Source organism: Ursus americanus, chromosome 14, assembly GCF_024610735.1.
Source record: "Ursus americanus isolate L20-20 chromosome 14, mUrsAme1.1.p, whole genome shotgun sequence".
Lineage (NCBI taxonomy): Eukaryota > Metazoa > Chordata > Mammalia > Carnivora > Ursidae > Ursus > Ursus americanus.
Window position 1 is genome coordinate 66,767,107 of NC_142140.1, and position 15,352 is coordinate 66,782,458.

A 15,352-nucleotide genomic window follows, 5' to 3' on the forward strand; every position below is an offset into this window, starting at 1 on the left:
ATGAACCTTTCTGGAGTTGGGGTGGGGGGAAGCATCTTCTAAGTCTGGAGAGCGTCACAGGGGAGGGACTGATACCTGGACAAAAATCAGACCTCTGTTCGGAAGGGAGAAGGAGCGAAGCATTCTGGGTAGATGGCGGCATCCACCGTAGCTTGTTCAACCCAGCATTTTGAGTAGGAAAGCCATTTTCCGTGGAACATCCATTCCTTCAACTGGAGTTTGGAGAACGTTATCCCGGGGAATGTTAGTCAATAAAGTTTGAGTCTCACTTCGGCAGCGTCTTCCTTCACCGTTGATCAAGCCTTGCCTCTCCTTTCTGTTTCTCAGAACTGTTTTCTTATATTCCGGAGCACTGGTTCGTAGGGATGTGTAAAACTTGGTGTCCCGTCGTATAGTTACAGTGTTGCGTACGTCGCTGTGTTGTAATCTTGTAGTTAGGTAGCCCGCAGATGCCCAGCACAGTGTCTGAAATATGGAAGGGACTCAAGCACCGTTTGTCAAATGCATGCTCATAGCTCAGTGTAGATGTCAGCCCGTCCCGCCTCTTCCCACCGTTGTTCCTGCCTTTCTTTGTCCACGGCACTGTGCTTGCCCTCTTTTATCCCTTTTTTCACCCTGCTTTGATACCTAGTCGCTGTTGGTTCGTTTTCCTCCCTGGACAGGGAGCTGTATTTACAGGGGCTGGGGTTTACCCCTCTGTGTCTGTGTGTTGTCCAAGGTGCTTTGCAAACAGCAGGAGCTGGTCCTTATCAAGGTGCTGGAAATGAGGCTGCTCAAACAGGTGTCGGAATAGATTTTTTTTTTTTAAGATTTTATTTGAGAGACAGACCAGGACAAGAGAGGATGAGCGAGAAAGAGGGAGGAAGGGAGGGAGAGAGAGAGAGAGCAAGCACGAGCAGGTGGAAGGGCAAAGGGAGGAGAAGCAAGCTCCCTGCCAACCAGAGAGCTCGACGTGGGGCTTGATCCCAGGACTCTGGAATCATGACCTGAGCTGAAGGCAGATGCTTAACCAACTGAGCCACCGAGGTGTCCCAGAATGGAATCGACGTTTCCCATGCTTAATGTTTAGCTGTGGGTTTGTAATCGTGCCTTGATGATCTCCAAAGATGGTATTCTATTAGCAAAAGTAGGACATGGCTTCAGGATTAGTCCTTAATGTGTTGCCTTCAATTCAAAAGTACGATTCTCTAATCATATGTATGAGTAGTGAAGACTAATGGAGTTATACCTGTGACCCATAGTTACCTGTGTCCCATACCTGTGCCACTGCATGGACACGTGTGCCGGGAGGGATGTGTAGGGCTTGACAACCTAGTGAGTAAAGATCCATTCATCGGGGTGCCCGGGTGGCTCAGTTGGTTAAGCGTCTGCCTTCAGCTCAGGTCACGATCCCCGAGTCCTGGGATCGACCCCCACGTTGGGCTCCCCGCTCAGCAGGGAGTCTGCTTCTTCCTTTCCGTCTGCCCCTGCTCCTTCTCTCTCTTGCTTATAAATAAGTAAGTAAGTAAATAAATAAAGAAAATCTTTTTTTTAAAAAGCATTCAAACAGATATCTGTTGACCACCTACTGTCACCGGTTGGGTCCTGGGGAAGCAGATACTGAAAATAACATGCACAATGTTTGTTAGGAAGTGCTGTTAGCATCAGCACCTGTGGAACAGACGAAAGGAAGTGGGACTAGGGAGAAGGAGAGGTTAGGCTGTGACATGGACCCAACAAAGGCCTCTGCTGGTTCCACGTGGGGTGCCGGAGCACTGGTGTCTCTTCAACGTTGTCCTGAGTTGGGGAGAAGGGACTGAGCTCTACATCTCCACATCGATCGGTCATTGGAGTTGGGCTTTTCCCCGAAAAGCAATGTCAAGCGGTAGACAGCAGAGGCTGCTCATCTGGCCGCATTCCTAGCAGCTGGGGAGTAAGGTCTTCATTCCTGAAGGGGAGTCTGGTGTCCGCTATACCTACCATGTGCCATATCTGGTGCTGGAAGCATGAGAGTGGGAGAACAAGTACACAGGCCATTACCAGAAGGAGTGGTGGCTTGGACGACAGGGGAGTTGTTCGTGGTACCAGGAGAGCATCGCTGGGGTTGGCTGGAGTGGGGTTTGGGAGAAAGTCCTGCAAGCTGACAGCTGAAGGAAGAGGCACTGTTAGGAAAGGCAAGTGGAAATGATGTGTATGAATGCCAAGGGATGCAGGGGTGGCTCCTTCAAGGGAGTAAGGTAAGCTCTCTGTGATTGGAATGTCACTGGCAGTAGGAATGGGGCTTTTAAGTCAGGTGATTGTCTTGCCCAGACAAGGACACCTCTGAGAGTAACCACAGGGCTAGGGCAGCAGGTAAACACCTGAGCAAACTTTATAGTTTCTCTACTTCTAAGACATGATTCGGTAGATTGGGATTTTACCCAAGGACCAGGGGCAAATTACTGAGTGATCGTTTGACCTTTCGCGCTAGTCTTTGGGGTTCTGAGCCTGGGTCCTGAGGTTTATATCATGCCTCCATCACGTATGAGTTGCAAAACTATAGGCCGGCCTCGATTGTGTTATTTGCAAAGTGGGATATTAATAATTCCTGGCTTATGATACTGTTTGAAATGAATTAATACAGTAAAGTACTTAAAGTAGTTTCTGGGATGGAGCTGACCCTCAGTGAGCGTAAGGTGCTGAGACAGGCGTGGCGAGGTCAGATTCGGGTTTTGGAATGACGGGTCTGGATGCAGAGTGGAGAACCAAATGGAGGGGAGCAGACCTGGTGCCGAGACACTAGTTAGGAGACGATGCTGTTGATGAGGAGACGCGCTGGTCATCCCAGTGAGATGATGGGATTGGAGCAGATCTGTGGCCGCGAGGAGGCGGGATCTGCAGAGGTTCCAGAAATATAGAAGACGCTGAGTCTGGGGACCCCGGTAGGACTTGGGGGCGTGGCAGGAGATAAGCGCTGCTGAGGTGTGGGCTTGGACCAGGTGGGTGGGGATGCCAGTCACCGAGAAGGAGCCCGGGAGAAGGGCATGGGGGAGTCACTGGTAGCTGGGATGAGGGGCTGGAGCTTGGGAAAGAGGTCTGGGCGGTGATGGAGCTGGGAATGGTCGGGGGGGGGGGGTAGAAATGAAGCTTGGGAATGGGGGGAGTGCCGAGAGGAGCCCAGGACTGAAGAATGGCCTGGGGGGGAGGGGGTGGGGGGCAGGAAATAGTAGATGGGCCATAAGCAAGGGGAATACATTAGTAGCTCCCATTTTAAGGTAGAGTGTTACCCAGAAGGAAGAGCCTTGCTTTACCCCCCTGTGTCAGTTTCCTACAGCTTCTGTAACAGACTAGCACAAACCGAGTGCCTTAAAACAACCCAAAACAGTTTTCTCCTTGTTCTAGAGACCAGAAAGCCAAAGTCAAGGTGTGGGCAGGGCCAGGCTCTCTCTGAAGGCTCTCCAGGAGAATCTGTTCCTTGCTGTGGTATAATAGGGGGTATCTCCTCTTTGTCCTTAGTTCGTGGCACAAAGATTAAAAAAAAAAATCCTTGGAATTTCTGGAGTGATAGTTGTGCTTTCTTATGCTAATGAGGTGACTCCGTGGCAGGGCCCCTACATAGCTTTGGGACGGAGCTAGTCACCAGGAAGACCAACCACATGATTAAAGGGTTGGAACTTTGGGTGAGCCCAGCCTCCAGGAGACGACGAGGGGAGCCAGAGTTCAGCGCTGTGGCCTGTGACTTCCTCCATCATGCCCACATAATGAAACCCTACAGAGAAGCTCTGGGCATTGAAGCTCAGTAGAGCTGCTTAGTTGGGGAGCACACCGATGTGCTGGAAAGGCACCTGGATTCCATGAGGAGAGGTCATGGAAGCTTGACCTAGCTCCGCACCCCAGCCCAGACCTTGCCCTGTGCACGTCTTTCGTTGGGTTGTTCCTGAGCCGTAACCTTTATCCACGCATGTAAAATTATACTCCTCAATATAGTGCTTCCGGTGAGTTCTGTGAGGCGTCCTAGTGGGTTATGGGACCTGACTGGGTTGTGGGAAGCCCTGAATTTGTAGCCAGATGGGCAGGACTATGGATGGTTTGGGGACACGCAAATCTTGTGGCTGGCCTCTGAGGTAGGGGCAGTCTTGGGAAGTACTTTGTCCTTAAGTCGTGGGGACTGTGCTAAGCATGGGTAGTTAGTGTCAGAATGGAATCAAATTGTGGGACATCTGGTTGGTATTAGGGAATCATGTCAGGACTTTCTCTTAGTTTCTGGTGTTGCCAACAGTCCTTGGTGTTCCTGGGCTTATAGGCACATCTCTCCAGTCTCGGCCTCTGTCACCATGTCTTTCTTTCTGGACGTCTCGTCTCTACTTATAAGGACACGAGTCGTATTGGATTAAGGTCCACCTACTGTAACACAGCCTCATCATAACTCTATCCGTAAGACCCCTGTTTGCAGCGAAGGTTGCGTTCTGAGGCTCCTGGGGTTAAGACTTCATCCCATCTTCTGGGAGGACTAAAGCCTAATATTCGTATGGTGCACAACCTCACTGGGCTCTTTCAGATTCTGGTACACGCACTCTTGAGCAGGAGGGGGTCATACCAAGTCACACAACCAGTCCTTCCATTGTGCATAAAGCTACCAAGATTGTTTTATAACTTTTCTTTATTTTTTTTCTTTTTAAATTTATTTTCTATTTATTTGACAGAGAGAAACAGCGAGGGAGGGAACACAAGCAGGGGGGAGTGGGAGAGGAAGAAGCAGGCTCCCAGCAGAGGAGCCTGATGTGGGGCTCGATCCCATAACGCCGGGATCACGCCCTGAGCCAAAGGCAGACGCTTAACGACTGAGCCACCCAGGCGCCCCTGTTTAATAACTTTTCTGTACCTTGAGCAGCCAGAGAAGCTGGAGTGAAAGACAAGGAAGCTCATATATAAACATGAATATGTACGCATACACATGCATATTAATTCTTCATTTCCATCTGGTACACCCCTCCAGCTAGGTACCCTTCCTGTTTTCCTTTATTATGTCCCACTCTTTCCTAATTTTTACATTTGATTTCTTCTTTCTCTTTACCTTTTTTTTTTTTTTTTTTTGAGACCTCCTTTACTTTCCACAAATCTTAAAGTGGTAGATATTCTGAATCTTGGTTAACCATTAGGGTCACATTGTTGTCAGAAAGCCATTCAACTTCCTTTCCCACCCCCTCCCACTGCGGCATTGGAAACCCTGATTGGGTTTCCAGTAAAACCCCTCCTGCCTGCCCTTCCTCTGCATCTCCTGGTTTTACAGAAAAGTGAGGATAAAGGACTCTACTGCGGGTTGTTCTTTGATTTTTAGGAAGATTGCTGTCCTGCCTGTCTTGATTGTCCCCAATCTCCTTGGATTCTGTGGAATATAATAGAGGAGGGAGGAGAAGCCATGCTCCCTTAGTGGATATCCTCCAGGCATTTAGAATGTGCCTGTTGTATTTCCTTGCAAACATACCCCCCTTATACCTATTCTGTGAGAGAAATAAGCAGTTTCCCCTCCTATTCAATAAATGTTCATTGTGTTCAATATTGAGAAAAATACAGAAGTAGTCCTGGTAGGGTAGATTCAGCTAGAAAGGTGAGCAAGAGAACGTAGCATGCAACCAAGAGGTGCTGAGTCAAAGGTCAGAAAGACTTTGGGTGGGAGAGTGGAATGATCACAAGGACAAGGATAAATGCATAAACTCAGTGCAGGGGGAGCCCCCTCGACTCCATTTTATAGGAGTGTGAACTGGTCAAGAGAAGGTAAGAGATTTACCCAAGTTTGGCACTGTAAAACCCAGCTGAACCCAGGCACTGCTCAGTCCCGAACTGGCCATGGGCCAGATACAAAGAACACCACAAACGCTCTGAAATTCTCCTTCCTTTCCTTTTGTTGCTTGAGAAGGATCGTGGAGGAGGTGGAACCTGAAAAGGAGCCTTTGAGAGTAGTTCAGAGTTAAATAGGGAGAAGAGCAGACAGTCCGTAGGAAGGGGACTAAGCACGCACAGGTGGGAGTAGATGTTGTTTGCACAGTGAGTGGGAATGGGGGCGCTTTGTAGAGGGGGTGTGTGTTGTGGAGCTTGGTGGAAAGTCAGGTGCTGGGGGAGACTGGCGTTAGGGAGCCACGGAAGCGAATCCCAGGGGTTGAGAATGTGGTCTGTTAGGCAATGAGGAGTTACTGCAGGCCCTGGAAAAGGAGGAGTGGGGTTCAGGGTTGTTTTGGAATAGCACATCAGCTGCTGCGTATGGGTAGACTGAAAAGGGGCAGCCTAGAACGAAGGAGGCCAACGAAGAGAATAGAACACAAATCCGGTTAAGCCTCTGGATTTTTAGGCATATGTGGGCAGCTAGGTAATGGTAGATGGTTTTTTTTGTCGCCATACCTCTTTGATTCATCCTAAAGCTGTGCGTTTGAGCAAGGAACACAACCTTCTCCAGTTGAAAAGGTATAAAAGTAACCATACAGCCCTTTGCTAAAACTGCTGCATAAGCATTTAGACTAAAAGAGGAGGATGTTGTCACTTGAGTAGAATGTGATGAGGGATTATGTTAGAGTAGCCATGGTACATATCTATCCTTGCCATTCTAAGAATAGATAAGTCCTAAAAAGTTCCTAGGTATGATAAAAAGCTGGGAAAATTGGAAAGAAGCTCTAAAGTATAATTATTTTCAGGTATGACTATCTATGTGGAAAACCCAAAACCCTGAAAATAAATACTAATGAGTATATCACAGCTGCCCCAGTCAAAAGAGAGGAGTGATTATATTAACCTTAGATGCAGTAGACTTCACATCAAGGAAAATTTCGGGGATACAAAAAGACAGTACCTATTGATTTTAAAAAAAGTTCCATTCATCGAAGAAAACCTAATAAACCTGAATGTGTATGCACCCTGAGACCAGAGATTCAAAATACATGCCAAAAGAAGTGATAGAGCTGAAAGGAAAAGTAGACAAATCCACAGTTCTACGTGGGGACTTCAATACTCCACTCTCAGTGGTTGATAGAATTAGTAGCAAATTAACAAGACTATAGAAGAACCAAATAACACTATAAAGGAACTGGATCTGATTGATATTTGTAGAACACTCATCGTAACTCTATCCCTAACACAATAACAAGAGAATGCATATTCTTTCTTTGTTTTCAGTACGCTCCGTGCCCAGCATGGAGCCCAGTGTGGGGCTTCAAGTCACTACCCTGAGATCAAGACCCGAGCTGAGATCAAGAGTCGGACGCTTAACCGACTGAGCCACCCAGGTGCCCCAGGAATGCATATCCTTTTCAAGTGCCCCTGAGACACTCACCAAGGTTGACCATACCAGGGTCATAAAATAAATCTTAAAAAACTGGAAATCAAACAAAGTATGTTCTCTCATCATAATCGAATTCAACTAGAAACCAGTAACAGAAAGATAACTAAAAAAATCCCGATGGCAAACGATACGTTTCTAAACAACCTATAAGCCAAAGAAGAGATTTCGTGGGAAATTTAAAAATATTTTGAATGAATATGAAAACACAACACATCAAAATTTGTGGGATGCCCCTCAACTTAGAGGGACATTCATAGCCTTAAATGCTTACGTTAGAAAAGAAGAACAGTCACTTTCCAGTGGTGACGACCTCCCCCACGAGAACACGCCCCTCACAAAGGACCTCCTGCACCCATCCCTGGAAGAGAAGAGGAAGCACAAGAAGTGCCTGGTGCAGAGCCCCAACTCCTGCTTCATGGATGTGAAGTGCCCGGGGTGCTACAGAGTCAACACTGTCTTTGGCCACACACAAATGGTAGTTTTGTGTTGGCTGTTCCACTGTCCTTTGCCAGCAGGAGAAAAAGCAAGGCTTAGAGAAGGATGCTTCTTCAGATGAAAGCAGCACTAAAAGCACCACGAATCAACAAGAGTGGGAAACTATCCCAATAAACAGATTTTGAATTAAAAAAAAAAAGGGGGGCGCCTGGGTGGCACAGTGGTTAAGCATCTGCCTTCGGCTCAGGGCGTGATCCCGGCGTTATGGGATCGAGCCCCACATCAGGCTCCTCCGCTATGAGCCTGCTTCTTCCTCTCCCACCCCCCCCTGCTTGTGTTCCCTCTCTCACTGGCTGTTTCTATCTCTGTCGAATAAATAAATAAAATTTAAAAAAAAAAAGAAAAACGAAAAGAACAGTCTCTAATCAATAATCTAAGCTTTTACCATAAGAAAATAGAAAAAGAAGTACAAAATAAAACCAAATTAAACAAAGAAGTAATAAAGAATAAAGAGATGATTGGTAATCAATGCATAGCAAAGCAGTAGAGAGGATAAATGAAACTAAAAGATGATGTTCTGAAAAGGTCAATGCAGTCGATCTAACAAAACCGACTAGGGAAAAAACATAAGACATGGATGACCACTATCAGGAATAAAAGAGAGGATATCACTACAGAATTGACAAGCCATTTAAAGGATTAGAAAATACTACAGACAACTGTGCATGTAACTTGGACAACTTAAACTGTACTTATTCTTTGAAAGCCACAGATCACCAAAATCCACCAAAGAGACAGATGACTGGAATAGTCTTACATCTATAAAGAAATTGAATTCTTTCCAAAAACAAAACTGCAGGTCCAGATGGTTTCACTGGTGAGTTCTACAAAACATTTGAAGAAATAACATTAGTTCTCCATAATTTTGTTCAGAAAATAGAACACTTCCTACCTGGTTTGTGAAGGATTCAGCATTGCCCTGATAACAAAACCAGTTAGACATTATGTAGACATAACAAGAAAACCACAGACCAAAGCCCTCATGAATGTACATGCAAAAATCCTCCAAATATCAACAAATCAAATGCAGCAATATATAAAAAGAATAATACACTATGACCAAGTGGGTTTCTCTCAGGAATATATGGTTGGTCCAACATTCACAAATCAATGTAACCTCCCACATTAAATGACAGAAGAAGGAAAAACAAATACTCATATCAACTGGTACAGCAAAAGCATATGACCAAAAAAAGCATATGACAAAATTAAAATTTATTCATGATTAAATATCTTCTCCAACTAGAAATATTAGGAACTTGAATTTTATATAAAATACTGAGGAATTTATGAAAAAGCTCCTAGAACTCACAAGTGAACTTCTCAAAGTCTCAAGTTGCAAAATGAACATATAAAAGTCAGTTGTATTTTTATATACTTGGAGTGTACAATTGGAAATGAAATAGAAAACAAACGTTAGATAAATCTAGTGAAACATGCAGGATTCGTATCCTGAAAACTACAAAGCAGTGATAAAAGAAATTAAAGATCTAAATAAATGGGGAGCCAGATTGTATTCAAGATTGCAAGACTCAATTTAGTTTTGATGTCAGTTCTCCCTTGCATTGATCTATAGGTTTAATGCAATTTCAATAAAAATTTCAGCGAGATATTCTTGTAGATAAATCTAACTGTAAAATTTTCATGGAAAGGCAAAGGAAGTAGAGTATTGAAAACAATTTTGAAAAAGAAGACTATCATTGGAGGGATCACACTACCCAGTTTTAATCATTACTGTAAAAAAAAAAAAGCTACTATAATCAAAGCTACTATAATCATCATCTGAGGTATTGGTGAAGACATATACACTTAGACCATTTGAACAGAAGAGAGAATCCAGATAGACTCACACAGATTTGGTCAGTTGATTTTTTGGGCAAAGACGCAGAAGTAGTTTGATGGAGAAATAATCATCTTTTCAACAAACGGTGTTGGAACAGTGGGACCTCACATGAATCATGTAGCACGTCCTGTTTTGTGTCTGGCTTCTCTCGATGTATCATTTTTGAGATTCCTGCACGTTGCTGTAGGTATCTTCCTCTTCAGTATTCCCGTTGCTCAACTGTAGCCATAATTGGCTTATTATTCACCTACTGGTGGACCTTTGGATTATTTCCAGTTTTGGGCTTTTCTGAAAAAAATATGCTCTGAACATTCTTATATGTTTTTGTAAACATATGCTTTTGTTTCTTTGGATACATACCCACGAGTGTAAATGTTGGTCAATTTTATAAGAAACTGTCAAACATTTTTCTGAAGTGTTTGTATCACTTCACACCCACCAGTTACGTAGGAGTCCAGTTACTCTGTTACCTCTATCAATCGTTGGTATTGCCAGTCCTTTGGATTTTTATCACTTACTGGGTGTGTAGTGGTATCTCATTTGGGTTGAATTTGCATTTCACTAACAAGAAAGGATGTCAAAACCTTTTCATGAGCTTATTGGGCGTTCAGATAACCTTCTTTTGTGAAATGCCTCCATAATCTTTTGCCCATACTTAAATTGAATTCTGTGTCTCTTCATTATTGATTTGTAGGTGCTCTTTATATATTTTGGCTAGAAATCTTTTGTATTAGTAACATTCTGCCAGCTATTGGTTTTTTGTTTTGTTTTTTGTTTTGTTTAACTACTTTCTTAATGTCTTTTGATGAATGGAAGTTTTAAATTTTGACAAAATGCACATTATCATTTTTTCTTGTAGGGTTAGTAGTTTTTGTATCCTGTTGAAGAAATCATTGCCTATCCCATAGAAGAAAATATTCTTCTTTATTTTCTTGTAGAGGCTAATTATTGTACCTTTCATTGGTCTAGAACCCACCTTAAATAAGTATCTGAGTGTGTTTTAACGTAGGGGTCAACTTTATCTTTTTTTCTAGATGAGTACCCAATTTCTCTAGCCCCATGTATTGACAAGCCCATCCTTTCCCCATTGTATTACACTAATCTGTCACAAGTCAATGGACAGTATATGCAGGTCTGTTTCTGGACTGTGTTCCTGTTGCAGTTTACCCATCTTTTACATCTTTTCAATCTTCTGTAACCACTCAATATTTTAAAACACTTTTTAAAAACTTCCACTAAAAAAAATGAAAAAGAAAGTTACTAGTTATGGAAGGTGGAGACTGTTTCATTAAGACTTATCTTCACATTATGACCTGGGAAATGGATGATTAAACTATTGTTGACCCTAGACTGCGTGCCTGGCACTATCATGAGAACACAAACATGAGTAAGATGGCAAAACTGTAAAACTACTAGAAGATAACAAGAAAAAACCTGGATGGCCTTAGGTGTGGCATGATATATATATATTTTTTTAAGATTTAATTTATTTGAGAGAGAGCACATGTGCAAGTGTGAGGGGAGGGGCAGAGGGAGAGGGAGAATCTCAAGCAGACTCTGTCCTGAGCACAGAGCCCGATGCTGGGCTCGGTCTCATGACCCTGAGATCATGACCTGAGCTGAAATGAAGAGTCAGACGCTTCACCAGCTGAGCCACCCAGGCGCCCCCCTACTATTTAGATAGAAAACTAAAGACATGATCCATGAAAGAAATAATTGATAAGTTGGACTTTATGAAAATTAAAATTTTCTGCTCTGCAGAAGTTCTCTTGACAGTGTGAAATGTCTGCGTAATCTTTTGTGCGTACGTACATTAGATTCTGTGACTTCATTATTGATTCGTGGGCGTTCTTTATATATTTTGGCTCGAAGTCCTTTGTTTACATTAGTAAGAATACATTCTGCCAGTTGTTTGCTTTTTTTACCTTCTTAATGTCTTTTGATGGACAGAAGCTCTTAATTTTGACAAAACACAAGTTACCAGTTTTATTATCTTGACAATATCAAGAGAGCAAGAAGATGAACCAGCCTGGGAGAAAATATTTGCAAAAGACACATTTGATAAAGGACTGTTATCTCCAAAATATATAAAGGACCCTTAAACTTCAACAATAAAGAAAACAACCCAGCTAAATAATGGGACCAGCAATCTTAACAGACACCTCACGGAAGTAGAAATATAGATGGCAAATGAGTATGAAAAGATTCTTCACGTCATAGGTTACCAGGGAAATGTGAATTCAACAACAGTGAGATACCACTACACACCTGTTAAAATAGTAAAAAAGTGAAAGAAGCCAATCTGGAAAGGCTACATATTATGATTCTAGCTATAAGATGTTCTGGAAAAGGCGAAACTATGGAGGCAGTAACAAGATCAGTGGTTGCTAGGTATCTGGAGGAGGAGGAGGGATGAATAGGCAGAGCACAGAAGATTTTTAAGGCAGTGAAAGAACACATTGTTACTATAATGATGGATACGTGTCATCATTGAGTTGGGCCTTTGTCCAAACTTGGAATATACAGTACCAAGGATGAAGCTTAATGTAAACTATGGACTTTGGGTGCTAATGATGCATCCATGTGGGTTCATCAACTGCAACAAATGTACCACTCTTTATTCATAACAACATCTGCTGCACGACACGGATAGATTTTGCTTTCTGTCTTCTTTCATGCACACCATCTCTTAACTCAGAAATCTGCCTTGGTAAAATCTACAACTTAGCGTGATTCTCTACCATAGAGTACTGCTCTGTCTGGCAATCGCTTTTGACAATGGATAATCACCAGCAGGTTGTTTCTTGGGAGGGCATGATTGTCTTTGTGATAAAATGAATCTTCAGAATCCCAGGTTCCCTTAATACTTCTAATCGACTTGACCATCAAACGCTCTTGAAGTACTTCCTGTGATCTTTGTGCCTGCACCTGAGGAAGTAAGCCCCGCTGGAGGAAGTGGCTCAACGAGTCAGGTTGGTACCACTGTGAGCTCCTTACCACCCAACTCAAATGGGCCCCCATTGGTGCCTCTGAATCCTACCACTTGCCAGATCCATTGGCTCATTCATTCTCCAAAATAATGGTATTTCTTTCTTTTGCTACTTCCCGCAAACTTCTGCCTTCCAGAACTTTCTCTCATGGCCACCGTCATCTACTTTCTAGCAGAAATTGAAGCTCCATTAGATGGATAGGATAGCCTCATTTTCTGCTACAAAGTCAAAGACCACCTAGATATCTAATGATTTCTCTCTTCCTAATGGAGGAGTTGTCCTATTTTCTGTCTTCTTCCTATCCTTCCATCTCTGCTCTGGGTCATATCTCCTCCTTTCCATGCTAGCAGGTATCCCTTTTCTCTCCTGTATATTCAACTCTTCTTTCAAGTAGTTGGCTCCACCAACATTTGAATGTGTTTGGTCCCTTCAATCTCAGCAACAAGACTTCTGGTGACCCTCACCAACCCCCACTTACCTCCCCTCTCCAGACTTTTTGGAAAGAATTGTTTGTATTCAGGGTCTCCCTTACTTTGCCTCACATTCACTCTGTATCGCACCTTATCTGGCTTCTGGCCTTATTCCTTACCCATACCATTCTTTCTGAACTCAGTAAGGTACCAAAAAGGCACAGCCTCTGTATTGCTAAATTTCACGGGCATCTTTGAGTCTTTATTATTTTTTTCAGCAGCATTTGGTATTGTTGATTGCTTTTTCTCGAAAGGCTTTTTTATCCTTCTTGGCTTCAGTGATACCATATTCTACTGGGGCTCTTCCTGTTTTTCTGGCTGTTCCTTATCTGTCTCCATTGCAGGAAATAATGGATTTCCTCGCGGATCGTTCTAAAATCTCTCCCTATGCAATTTCCTTCATGCACTTGGCTTCGGTGATCGTTGTGTGCAGATGACTCACACCTCTCATAGTCCTCTTAGAGCTGCAAATTGTAGATCCCCGGGACTTTCTGTGCCATGGAAAATAATTTGAATTTTGAGCAAAGGAGTAGTAGGATTTTACTGTCTTTTTAAAAAGATCAGTCTTCTTGCTGTGTGCAGAATAAACAATAGAGGCAAGAGTGGAAGCAGGGAAACTTCTTACAAGGTTAAGACCCAGAAAAGAAGTGATGGGGACATCTCCAGTGGAACATTCAAAGGTGTACTTCATGCTCAACGTTTCCAAGGCTTATTTCACGATCTTCTACCTGGGCTTCCCTATTGTGGTCATCTGTCCGGTTGGACTGGTCAGATACCTTGACCCGACCTGTCTTAATAGTTGGGGCTAGGGTAATAAAATACCATCGACTGGGTGGCTTATAAACAACGGGAATTTATTTCTGACAGTTCTGGAGGCTGCAAGTCTGAGGTCAAGGTCCCAGCATGGTCAGGTCCTGGTGAGAACCCTCTTCCTGGTTCACAGGCGGCACCATCTTGCTATGTCCGCACATGGCGGAAGGGGCGAAGGATCTCTTTGGAGCCTCTTTTTGTAAGAACGTCAGTCTCCTTGCTGAAGACTCCACCCTCATGACCAACGCACCTCCCAGAGGCTCCACCTCCTAATACTATCATCTTCGAGACTTAGGATTTCGACCTAAGAACTTTGCAGGGACACAGACATTCAGACCATCGTACCACCTCTTCCTTCTGGTTCACCATCATGCGCTCTGGTCTCCTTCCACTGTTTCTTATACAGTAGCTTCAATAGTCTTCAGAATGCAGATCTGATGTCATCCCTAGGCTAATTTTTTTTTTTTTTTAGTGCTGTTTGCATCACTCTGAAGGTGGTGACTAAAAGCTTTACTATGTCCATATAAGGTTCTTCACAGTCTGGCCTCGATGCACCTCTGAAACCTCCTTTCTTCCCTCCCTCCTTTTGCTTCAGCGCTGCTCTGCCTGCTGCTTGCACTGCTGTCTCCCACCCCCAATCACTGTTGACTACGCGTCTGCTGTCGTTCTAGAATCTTGGCTAAAGGATCGTTTTTGGTGAAGGTTTCCCTTAGTGTTTGATCCCAGTTTAGGTCAGATTCTCTTATATGTTCTCTTGGAACCAGATACCTTTCTTTTTGTAGGCTTATCTTAGTTCCCAAATATACTCATGTACAGAGTAGTCTGATTACTATCTTTTTATGACATGAAGGATTGTTTTCATCAGAGTTCTCCAGAGAAACAGAACCAATAGGGTGTGTGCATGTAGACAAGAGAGAGATTGATTTTAAGGAATTGGCACATATGGTGGTAGGATCTGGCAAGTCTGAAATCTGGGGCAGGCCGACAGGCTGGAGACCCGGGGGATAGTTAATGTTGCAGTCTTGTGTCTGAAGGCAGTCTGGAGGCAGAACTCATTCTTTCTCAAGGGACCTCAGTCTTTTCTCTAAAGACCTTCAACTGATTGGAGGAGGCCCACCCACATTATGGAGGGTGCTGTAGGCTGAATGTTGTGTTCTCCCCAAATTCATGCATTGAGACCCATTCCCCAGTGTGATGGTATTTGGAGGTGGAACCACTGGGATAGGATTGGAGATTTGGGTGGAGCCATTGTGAATGGGATTTTGCTCTTATAAAAGAGACCCCAGAGAGATCTCTGTCCTCCTCAAACATGAGGACACAGTGAAGGGACATCATCTGTGACCCAGGAAGTGGGTCCACACCAGACATGGACTCTGCCGACATCTTGATCGTGGACTTCTAGCCTCCAGAATGCAGAGAAATAAATTTCTCTTGTTTATAGGGCCACCTAGTCTAT

The 15,352-nt window shown here is 43.7% G+C and overlaps 1 protein-coding gene and 1 pseudogene across 3 annotated transcripts in view; both read left to right on the forward strand.

The window, feature by feature from the left end:
- Positions 1-15,352, forward strand: part of ARHGAP44 (Rho GTPase activating protein 44) — a 164,582-nt gene that overhangs the window by 13,921 nt on the left and 135,309 nt on the right. The gene's annotated exons all lie outside the window — the stretch shown is intronic.
- On the forward strand, positions 7,434-7,856 carry LOC148109021 (small ribosomal subunit protein eS27-like pseudogene; annotated as a pseudogene).